At 39.1% G+C, this 12,102-nt stretch overlaps 1 protein-coding gene and 1 long non-coding RNA gene across 3 annotated transcripts in view; one reads left to right on the top strand and one right to left on the bottom strand.

The window, feature by feature from the left end:
- The window catches only part of PCMTD1 (protein-L-isoaspartate (D-aspartate) O-methyltransferase domain containing 1), a 69,288-nt gene extending 59,218 nt beyond the window's left edge, over positions 1 to 10,070 (bottom strand). The window contains exon 1 of one of the 2 annotated variants that reach the window (XM_012790047.3): positions 9,889 to 10,070. The gene's annotated coding sequence lies outside the window, so the exon portion shown is untranslated. The remainder of the gene's footprint in view (positions 1 to 9,888) is intronic. The other variant, XM_012790044.2, reaches the window with a different exon arrangement.
- A 146-nt stretch (positions 10,071 to 10,216) lies between these two features.
- Positions 10,217 to 11,249, top strand: LOC109731089 (uncharacterized). Its single transcript, XR_002224392.2, has 2 exons — positions 10,217 to 10,695; positions 11,103 to 11,249. It is a non-coding gene; the product is annotated as an uncharacterized LOC109731089 (long non-coding RNA).
- Positions 11,250 to 12,102: the final 853 nt, after the last annotated feature.

Genomic DNA, 12,102 nt, shown 5'->3' with positions numbered 1-12,102 from the left:
ATGATCTTCACACCTATAGTTCTCCCAACTTCAGTGGCATCCTATAAACCATTTTGAGTCATCTGCCCTATATACTATTCTTATCATTGAAGAAAGAAATCCAGAAATTCAGAGGTATCTCCAGGATTTTGCAAAAATGAGAAGAAATCCTACCCAGTAAGGCTCAAGGCCACCCCCATTACGATAGCACTAGTTTTATCAGTTTTATAAATGGCACCTTAATATTTCATTGAGGGGGCTGCTCAGAAATTATTTCCCTAAGAAATCAAATGGTCAAAATATACTTACCTATATTAGTTTTCTATCACTGCCATAACAAATAGCCACAGACCTAACAGCTTAAAACCACATAAGTTTATTATCTGATAGTCCTGAAGGTCAGAAGTTTGATACAGGTTTCACTGGGCTAAGATGAAGGTGCTGGCGAGACTATTTCTTTTCCTTTCCAGAGGTTCTAGAGAGGAACGTGTTCCGCTGTATCAGTGTCTAGCATCCATCTGCTTTCTTTGGCTCATGGCCCTTCCCTCCATCTCTGAAGCCAGCAACATGAGGCTGGCTATGCTATCTCTCTGGTTCTCTCCCTCTTCCATTTTTAAGGACCATTGTGATTACAATGGGCTCATGAGGATAATCCAGGATAATCTTCCTTAAACTAATTAGCAACATTAATTCATCTGCAACTTTAATTGCCCTTGGCCATACATAAGGTCACATATTCACAAGTTCCAGGGATTAGAACACAGACCTCTTTGGGGCCATTATTTGTCTATCACACTACCCAAACTATCTGACCCCTTCTCTTTAGCGGAATTTAACACACTCTATCTTAAATACGTACACTGGTAATCCAAATCCATCACTGCCTCTCTCATTTCTCACCCAGGATACAGGTGAGGAAATAACAATATGGTAAGGAGGATCAGTAGCAAGAGATATGCTCTCATTATTCCTTGACAGAACTTGGAATTCATTTTCTCTTATAGATAAATAATGCATGGTCATATTCTTGAGGCATCCTAAAGTCCTCTAACAGAAACTATATATATACAGACTAACTGTACAAGAACTTTACAAAGACCCTGAAATTCAAGTACCACCTGGAAACACTGCAAAAAATAAAACCATTAACCTTTGGTATAGCAATTAATTATCAAGCCATACAATTATTTTTTTCTTGTTTAAGTGCATTAACTCATGTAAGTGTTCACAATATTTCATGTAATAGTATTATTTTCAAGGATGGGAAATGAAGAAAATGGATTAAATAACTTAAGCTTTCATAGCTCCTCAGAGGCAAAACTGGGGCTGTGTCTATCTCACACCAAACCCTGTGATGATTTATGAGTTCAATATCATCATTTAAAAAAAAAAAATAGCAGATTCAGGAAAACAAAGTCATTTTTGAGTCTCAGTTCATCATCTATAAAATGGGAATAACAATATTTGCCTACCTCTTTGACAAGATGGAAAGTTACATGAAAATGTTAAAGCACCAAATATAGCAAGGTTTCATACTGACTGCACAATTCCAGGAAGCACCGCTCACACAGAAAAAGTGTGCGTTTTCTTGAAGCAGTGCAGGGATGCCATTTACGTTGTAGTCTAAGTGAATGGTGCCTCCTGAGCTGGGCACCACAGATGACATACGTATGTGCATACATATGTGTATGTATATATACACACACAAACACACAATTTATTAGAATGTACATTCATTTTATCAAGTGCTATCTTGAGACAATAAACCAGTGATTACTAAATAGACAGTGATAACTGAACAAGTCCTTAACAAGACAAAGAAAGCTTATATAAAGACTTTTCATCATAAATAATGAGGTAGGTTCAACTACTTTAAGTCCACAGTTTTCTCACTTTCCTTTAAAGGAAAATCAATTGCATGAATGGTGGTAATACACAGATACTTATATAAATCACTGTAGAAATGCCTAAATCTTTCCACTTCTAATTTCTCTGGTTCATAAAAGAATAAAAGTTCAGGTTGCTGTATTTGCATGAAAAAGTCAAGCCCATTAAAACAGTTTAGAAGTACTTAAAGTAATTCTTCGAGATGGGATTTACAATGCTTGTTAAATCACTATAGACCACTCACTCCACTCCAAGGCTGCCTCTTCAAACCAGTCAGTATGAAGACTGACCAGGAATTTTAAAATCCACTCTAGTCATCAAAAAACTATGATGCAAAGATGAAAACTGAGAGTACCAAGACTTAAAGAGGAGTCACAGGAATAAAATAAACCATCCTTCTAAATATTGTAAAACAAAGACTGTTTTGCATTTGATTTTTGAGCTATGGCATTTCTAAATATTTACTTCTAAACTTAAGGCCCAGTATTTTAAAGATGGACTACAAAGATACAATGATACATAATCAGAACAAAAGCTCTACACTATCCGGTATCAGTGATAGAGATACAATGAATGATTCACCCACCAATGGCTCCCATAACAACAGCTAAACCACCTAGTGCTGGACCATACAGGTGCAGAAATCCTGACATGTTAATAAGGCCTTACTACAAACTTCACTACAAAAGCATCACTTCCTAGCAGACAAGCATCCAGGTCAGAAAAAACTCAAGCACTCATATTTCCCATACTTCTATCACCAAGCCAATTTGCTTTATATGCCAGCAGGACTTATACAGCTGGGCTTTTCTTGTTGGTGTTTTCATTAACAGAGGTCTCTCAGAATTAAATGATATATCATTCCTAGGTGGTAACATTCCTGATAATCTGTTCCTTTTCTTTATCCATATTTTGTAGTCTTTCTACAATGAATCCTCACTGCTATTAAATAGGGAAGAAAGCAAAAACAAATAAGTGAGCATTTATTTATGCTCATAATGTCTAATAAAGTATAAGTGATCAAAAGAGAATCACAGGAGCTCAGAAACGGTCAGTGCAAATGAACCACTGTTTAAAAAAAAAAAATCTAAACCATATGGACCTGGGCAGCATACACATACCACCCTAACAAAAAGGTGGGGGAAATGACATATTCAGCAAACATCTAAAAACAAATTTTTTGATGCCTATCAAGAAAACAATCCCAAATTTAGGACAGAATGACTGGACAATAACAAAGAAAAGAGAATATATCACTACTGAAAAGAGAATATATCATTTACTGAGTAAATCATATGCTACTAGTTAATATATAGCTTGAAAAACTTTAAATAACTTGTTAGAAGTAATGTGATAGACCAACTACAGAGGCTGAGTAGCTGTTTCAGTTTACACAATAATCTGTATTTATAGCTCCCTTGGTGTGAAGAAATCAAACACTATTTATTTACCTTGTATTCCATCATCACCTTATTCATTTGTCCCTCAGTAAGATCCTGATTTTCACCATTCTTATCATTTACTTGTTATTCAACAGGATTCTGACATTTTTAAGACACACAAATACATAAAAGTCTTAAAAGATTCACACTAAACTGTTAAAAACCATTACCCCAGCAAGCCATGAAGAGTAGACATGGATCGGGAGAAGCCCACGTTTAACTGCATTTAATTCAGTAGTCTAAATCTTATCTTTGAACACTGATATTCAATCGATAGCTGGAGCTATATAGAGCACAGAGATTGCAAATTTTTTAAAAGAATGAAGTAGTTCTTTATGTGTTAATATGAAATGTTGAGCTACACTGTTGAATGAAAAATGTAAGTAAAAAATGTAAGTAAAAAAAGTAAGTAAAAAACTTATCTTAATGTAAGTGTAACAGACATTCCTTCATATTTACTTGTACACACACAAAATAACAGGGTTTTTATGTCATTTCAGAGATGAGAGGCTACCTCCCAGTAGGGAAACTGGAAGGCTGAAGAAGAGACATCATCTTCAGCAGGCATCTTGAGGATCTTCCAAATGGAAGTTCAGCTCTGCCTCAGAGAACCTCCTTTGCACTAAATCAAGAAACACAATCTTCAGCTTGTTAATAAGCCTTACATCAGAATTTTATAACCCATAGATTGAAGTGGTTAAGTACTTCATTGACAAATGAAGTTTGTCTATTTTTTGTACCACTTAAAATTTGAACCAGGTGACTGTATTATCTATTTTTAAAGTCAGTGAATTATATTTTTTAAGACTTGTATCTTCAAAGAAGTATTTGTGATTAATACTTCATAAAGCTGAAGGCAGGCTGACAAATTGGTTATCAGTTTCACTCCTTTATGATCATGCATTTAAGCAGCCCCAAAAGAAAATGTCTCTTCCCATCACCATCACCAAGATGTCCTACACTCAAAATTTTTAACAGCATTATATTTTTAATAAAACAAGAATTACTTATTGAGTAGCTAAACCGTAACACAATATAGCACGCAAAGACATATAAGAGAAATATAAAATTATTAACTTCTTCATGGTAACCATTAACATCTATAGATTACTTAAGTCAGTCTGAAATTTCACATGAACTCTTCAGGAATCTAAGAGCCATATATAATCTGCATGAGGGCATTTCAGCTAATTGTACAGTCGGAGCTTCCTGATATCACCAAAAGAAATAAAACAACACTGTAGTACAAACATAGTTTTATTCCATCTTTCATATCCATGTAAGCATAGAAGAAATTGTGAGGTCAGAGAGCTTATTAGAATATTGCAGCTCATTGGAAAACTTGCCCAACTCAGCAGCATGGAAAAGAATTCAAATGTCAAAACATTAATTTAAAAAACTTTTATATACAATGCCAAGAATGCAGACATGTGTACATGTAAACACAAAACCAGTTTTTAAAAAAATAAACTTATCATAATTACCTCATTATCTGAAAACAAAGAACTCATGATATACAAAAAGAAAATCTGGTTCTGTTACAGACACAAATTAAAACTCCAATGACCTATGACCTATTATGTTTGAGGGTGAGGAGAGAAGCTAAAAATCAAATATACTGTTTAAATGACAATTAAAGGAGTTTACCACTGATCATTTCCATACTTATTTACCTGTATTTCCTGAGCATCCACTAGAAGACAAAAGGAACAATAAGAAATGATTTTTGCTTTCAAGCATCTTATAATCCAATTACAACTCTTAAGAGTACTCGATAACAAATTCAGAGTAGGAAGTATTATGACAGATTAAACAGCTGTATGAATGTGGAGGAGAGTTACTACTACACAACAAAGAAGATGGAGGGCTCTAGGGAAATACAGTATATGAGCTAGCCTTTTACATGGAGGACTTCTAAAGACAGAGATGGGAAAAGAAAAAAATTTCAAGAAATGGAAATGCATGAGAAACAAAAGAAAGTAAAGTAAAATTTAAGTTTACATTCTTTTTGGAACACAAAGAATGTAACAAGTTTGACTGAAACAAGAAATAAGTTCTTCAAGGTACACTGGGGTCAAATAATACTGTTTTGAAAAGCAACACTGAGGAATCAGGACTTGATTCTCCAGAGTGGAAAAAGGGCCACTTCGCAGAAGCAAAGTGGTCAAAACAAAGACTTGCAAGGAAGAGGGATTCAAATCCTAGGTTTTCCTCCCCCTAGCAACTCCTTCAGGCTCATGAAGTCTTAATTTCTTCATCTGTAAAGTGGAGATAATGATACCTACCAACATAAATTATGAGGACCAAATGAGAACAAAGCATTTAGCATAATGGCCAGTGTTTTGGATTTTTTTGTTTTGTCATCAAGCAGGGAATATGATCAGGTCTCGATTTAGGACAATTAATAGCAGTATGCATGATGAATGGCAAAACCTAGAAATTAAGTCTATCTCTTGTTATATACATGGTTGCTGGAATAATGGAAAGAAGGCAGGAGAATCGGGAACCATAATGCAAAAGAATGACAAAAAAAATACTTCTGAAAAAGAAAAGAGTAGAGAATCAAAGGTGACCCTTCGATTTTGAGCCTAGAAGACTAAGAAAATGTTAAGGTCATTAACATAGACAATAAAAAGGGGAAGAAGAATTAAGTTTGGAAAAAAGTTTAATTCTGAATCTATGACTCAAAATACCAAAATGACAGCCAGCAAAATTTTATCAAGGAGAATAACAAAAGACAGACAAATCTGGAGCTTAGGAAAGAAGACAAGGCTGGTGAGACAGAATTGGGAGCTTCGCCAAAGTGAGGGGTAGGGGAGGAATGAGCAGCTTAAGACCATGGGTCTATGTGGCATTGCCAAAGGAGAGAACAAGCTCTAAAAAGAGAACTAAACCTAAAAGAACACCTATATACTTAAGGAAATGAGAGGAAAATGAAAGGCCCCAAGAAGGCTGAGTTGGAGGTGCTAGCTTGTGATAGTCACAGAAGACAGACCTTCATAGCATTTCACATTCTACAGCTCTTCAAATGCTCGTTATAACTTTAGATTACAAACTGAATTGACTTATGATAACGAGATTATTATAAAAGGTTTATAAGAGCCTGCAAGTTACTGAAAAGTGTTAATTATTCCAACTCAACCCCCAGCAGGACACAGCTAATAAAGGATAATTATAATTAGATATTTTTTCAGTATCTCAAAGCTCAAATAACTAAGTTCTCATCTTTCTTGACATCCATCTACTCTACCAAGTACCATGAGAGTACCTTTGAGAACCCCTCTCCCTTTGTCTACTTTGACAGCCAGTTCTCAGGTTTACCCCCTCTATTTTGGCTTCTCTTTTATAATAACTGCTTTCTCCGTAGAAACTATCAGGAAACAGGTCCTTTATGTAATGTCACAGTAGTGGTTTTATACAAATTAGTTTTAAATCCCAAAAAATTTTAAACTAGAGATCATACCTGATGCTTTTTTTGTATCATCCATAGGACCTAAATAGTTGATTTCTGGATATTCATAAATTTATGTTCCCAAAAGGATTTTCAGGTTAAATTGGAAAATAAACTTTCTATTTCTTCCCATCAGCAATAGGCTCTCTCTTAATTTTTAAAATACACACACACCCCATTTGATTTCTATCCCCTCTCCCCACAATAGCTGAAAAATCAATAAACTTTAATGTATTCTAAAAAGGTCTTTTGGGGCTGAAATATTTGTGTCACACACTATAAAACCCACTCAATATCCAATGTAAAGTTGTACAAGAGATAACTGATGGGAGATACACCACTTAGATATGAATCCAATCATCCTTAACTGCCAATAAAAGCTCAAAGTTTCTCCTATATGTGGGTTTATTCTCAAATACATATTACAACTGATTTATTAATTTTAGTATTTGCCTTATTTCTTTAAACTACACAGTTGTCACATACGGTGGAAAACTAAAACAGATTAATATACCATAATATTGTAACACCCTATTAAACAGTCATGATGCAGTTTAAGGGACTACCAAAAATGAAAAAAAACACCAAAAATGATATAAGCAAGTTCTACTCTTTTCAGGCTTCTTAGAGCTCTCTTTTCAGCATATTAGTTTACAAAAAGTTCAAGTAGGTTCATAAAAATAATGCTTAATGAAATGAGATTATCCTTCCAAGTTTGTAAGGAATAAGTAGCTATGAGAGCTACAATTTATAATATCCAAATTTACCACAGCACCCAGTAATGTCCTAAGTAACACAATCCTCCATCTCTTGGTTAACAGCATAAGATCAACAAGTTTATTATTTTAATAATAAATCACCAGAAACCATACCTAAAAAGATACCATTATAGTTTCACACAATTTACCCTTTAGATTGTTTTCAATGCGTATATTCATGTCTCTAATTTGTTGGGAACATTTCAAAGAAAGGAGAGGAAACTAAGATCAACAATCTTGTAAGGCAATTTTCATTACCAGGAGGGAGCAAGGCAGGGCCAAATACATAGGTCCTTGGATTAAGCACACCGAAGTATAAGCAAGTACCACTATTAAAAAAAGCAAGGGGATCTTGAGCACTTTAGTCAACGTGGCAAAACTTCTGTTTATTATTCTATAGAAATAGGAAGAATGCCACTTATACTATTATGAGAAATCTATAACAGTATATTATTAAGAAGAATAACTAAAATGCCATGGATATTTTTTATTTCTTTAAAGCAGTTCCCAAACAATAAAATGCTACACAATTTTGCCTAAGATTTCAGGCTATATATGTTCAGAACCAGACTGTTGTTTGTGATTATCTCACTCAGCACTGCTTTCACTAGAATCTACCACCAAGATGAACACACAGTATATCTTTAATACAAGTTAGTGATTAAATCAACAAAGCCTACAGCTCTTCTGCACACATAAATACAATACGTAACAGGAATTTGCTAGCTCTCTTACTTAATAGAAAGCAATGAAGTATCATCCTTCCACTTCCAGCTTACTCCCTATGGCTTACTTATCAAAATATTTAATTCCTGATGCTTTTTTTGTCTGAAAAACAAACTTCTGGGTCACTACCTTTCTACTTTACCTCCTCCACACACATTAGCCACTTGTTGTTTAAAACATTAAATGTTCTCAACTAACCACATGGAATTTAAATTTACTTTGAAAAATGCTCTCAAAAAACAAATAGAAAACTATTTTAGTAACCTGCTTTATGAAGTCAACCAGCCTCATGTAAACTACCATTAAGCTCTAAGTAAACGTATTACTCAACCTGGTTAATACCAAAGAATCCTGTCTGGCACTAGACATTCTGAAAGTTTTATCACATTAGGTTTCAAAATATTGGTTTGTAGCCCTTTTTACAAGCTACTGATTATCGAAAAATTGGAGCAAGAAATTTATTTCAGCAAGAAATAAATATATAGCTATGCTGCTTTTAAAACTAAGGAGGTACATAATAAAATGGAAAGATACCCGCGACGCACTGTTGGCTAATAAAAAGATATACTGTGCTATATGTGATCCCAATTTTGTTTTTAAAGCATACTCATTATATATACAGAAAAAAATCCTAAACAGCTACACATCACACTTGAAGACTGGTTACCCTGGCTAGCAAGAAAGGGAAATATGAAAGGGGGTGGGGGCGACAGAGGGCAGGCCTCCTCATTGTTTGGCTGGTTAATTTTTTCTTAAAGAGCACGCAGTACTTTTATCATTAAAAAAAAAACAAAAAAGTAACAGAGGGAAAATAACTATTGCTAAAAGTATGCTTTCTCCTCCGTACCAAAGTTCTTCTGATTTGTAATGTTAAAAACTAGCTATGATTTCCCAATTTTAAAAAGAGGACCAAAAAACAAAATAATAAAAGTTAAAAAAAAAAAAATCTTAGATCTGCAAAACTAAACCGTCAGGTTCTACTCAGGGGTCCTCTCCACGCCGGTGTTTGAAATTCCCCAGTCCGACGGGCACTGCACTTACCACAAACCGTAGTAAACGCTCAAACAAACAAAAAAAAGAAAGAAAGAAAATGATAGCGCCTGCTCTAACCTTTTCCATCTCTTCCCAGCCCCCAGGCTTTCCCGAGCCTACGGAGGTTGGATTCCCTCCCTTCAAAACCAAAACAACAGAAGTCACTGGGTGGATGTGAAAAGGCCCCAAGGGGCCCGCGGGCGGCCGGGGCTCACCGGTCCGAGCCAGGTCAGACCCGAAGGACCGGCCTTAGGACGCGGCGCCCCGGCCTCCCTCGGGCCACCGGCCTCCCCGCACCCGGCCCCCCGCCCCCGACCTCCAGGCCCCCGGACCGCCCCCGCGGACTCCGGACCCCTACGCCCGCGGGCCCTCCGGCCCCCAACGGCCCGCCCCTCGGTTCCCCAGCCCACGACCGCAGCCCCTCGGACCCCGACCCCTGGACCCCGACCTCCGGCCTCTGAGTAACCCGTGTACCCCCGACCCCGACCCCAGGTCCCGGACCTCCCCAGCCCGTGGGTGGCCCCGGCCGCGGGGCGCTCCCCTTTGCCCGCCTGACCCCAGCACACTGGACACGCAGACCCGCACGACCCCGACCCGCCGGCGGCGCCGTTACCTGTGGCGCGGCAGTTGGGCTGGCCCGCCGCAGCGGCGCGTAGGACCAGGCGCTAGGACTCGCCGGGGTCCGCGGCAGCCGGCAGCCGCCACACCACCACCGCCACACGCCACCGCCGCCGGGGGGAGGGGCGGGGCCGGGACCCGCTACTGGGGCGGCCGGACAGTCCGGGCCTCAGGAGCCGCCGACCGGGCATGCGCGGAGAGCCGCGGGCTAGCGGGCCGTTTCGCTAGGACGACAAAGTCAACAAGGCCCGGGGACGCCCCCATCTGGCTCCGCCCCCTCAGGGCTCGCTCCGCCCCCAAGCCCAAACAACGCGAGGCCTGACTGAGGCCTGGAGACGACGGTGGCCGGGGGAGATCCCGCGAGAGCAGGGTCTCAACCTCCGTGACCTGGTTTGGGCTCTCTCTGGCACACCTGCTCCGTGCGGTGTGCATTTGGTGGTTTTGGAGCTGCAAAGGGTGGGGGCCTTCCTGCGCGGTCTCTGCGGCGCTCAAGGACAAGGTCTCTAGGCGTCGGAGCATTTTTAGGTGCTTTCCTGCGTTGGAGGCGACCCCCTGTAGGATAAATCTGCAGAGGCTTTTGTGGAGGGGGCGCACCAGTTTATCTGAAGAGCCAAGAGTTTTTCTCAAGATTGTGCCACTTCAAAGGGGCCACGTAGCGTCCTGACGCTTCCCTAGCGCCCGTAGTAAACACTCCTGCCTCATTTCATAAGTGTCAGCCTGTCCCTACGAGCTGTGCTGACTCGGGACATGGGCTTGTACATCCCACAGCTGAAATGTGCTCTATTCACTCAACAGATTGAAGGTACTGTGCCAAGAAAGTTTCCCTTTGCTTGTTTAACCATCCTGTAGCCCGTTGCCAGAAGGAAAGGTTTTTGAGGAGGAGGGATAGAAAGTTGCGGGAAGGAGACATTGGGTGAAGCGAGCTGGGAAAATAATGCCACTGGTGATGCTAAGCAGTAAACATGGTGTTCAAACTTATAAGACTTTAACAAACTGCATTTAATTTTTTTTTCAGCGAGTTTTAGTATGCATAAAACGCATTATGTTTTTCCCAAACACTAATTTTTGTCCGTGTTCTGCTTTCCTGTTAATCTTTGTGCATCCCACTCTAGCCCGCTCATAGGTTGGAGCACGATTTGTTTGCATTGCTTGAATTATTTGGTTTTGGTTTTCAAGTATATTAACAATGATTGTACTCTACCCTTACAGGTTACCTAAAGTAAATTGGAATTGGAACATTCTGGATGCCCAAGTTACTGCTTCCCACCATAACTGAGCCTGTGCATGTGTTTAGGACCAACACACCAGCAAGGTCAAAACTTCAAATCACGAAATAAAAACAAAATTGCTGCTAAAGTGTTCTGTCATTCAACTGAACAACTTCATTTTGGGAGGATTTTAAGTATGAATGCTGTGAACTAAAATAAATTTTAAGGCTGAACCCCCCTCCCCCACTGGTTGACTAAATGGACCCCCTCAGGGCCAAAGGAATATCCTAAAACTGAATTGCCAGGAAGGAGGTCAAACATGCCTCATCATGCTCCCCTCCCTTCTTGAGGAAGTCCTTTGTAACCCATTAGCAGGCCTAAGGGTATGCAAAGACAAACCTGCAGGTCCTCAATTTACACAACAAATCTTTGTCTGGTGGCTTATCTCTAGCTCCTATGTTAAAACATTCCAAGCCTTTAGACAAAGCTTCTTGTCTTTAACCAATTACAAGCAGAAGAATCTTTAAACCCACCTATCACCTGTAAGCCCACCTCTTCAAGATGGCCCACTTTTTCCGGCCAAACCAATGTATGCTTCCCACGTATTGATTTATGACTTTACCTGTAACCCCTGTCTCCCTGAAATGTATAAAACCAAACTGTAACCCAGCCACAGCAAGTCTACTTGTTCAAGGCTTCTTGGGAGTGGCTCCAAGTCATGGTCCTCAAATTTGGTTCAGAGTAAATCTCTTTAAAGTTGTTTTATAGAGTCTGGCTTTTTTTCCCTTGACAATGCATATCCAGTGGACGTTTAGCTCCAGACTATTCAAACTCTCTATATCCATCTGCATTTAGGAGTAGAGATGAGAGTCACATTTATTATCTTTGGCTTTCTGCCTGGGCTCAGGGCACTCCTAACTGTGATGGGATCATGTAACAATCTTACAAAATTAGTTTTCTGCTATTCAAGCACAAATTTGACACTTGCAAATATCTTACCA

This window comes from Microcebus murinus, chromosome 7 (genome assembly GCF_040939455.1).
Source record: "Microcebus murinus isolate Inina chromosome 7, M.murinus_Inina_mat1.0, whole genome shotgun sequence".
In the NCBI taxonomy this organism is placed as follows: domain Eukaryota; kingdom Metazoa; phylum Chordata; class Mammalia; order Primates; family Cheirogaleidae; genus Microcebus; species Microcebus murinus.
This window is presented reverse-complemented; position numbering and strand designations above follow the sequence as displayed.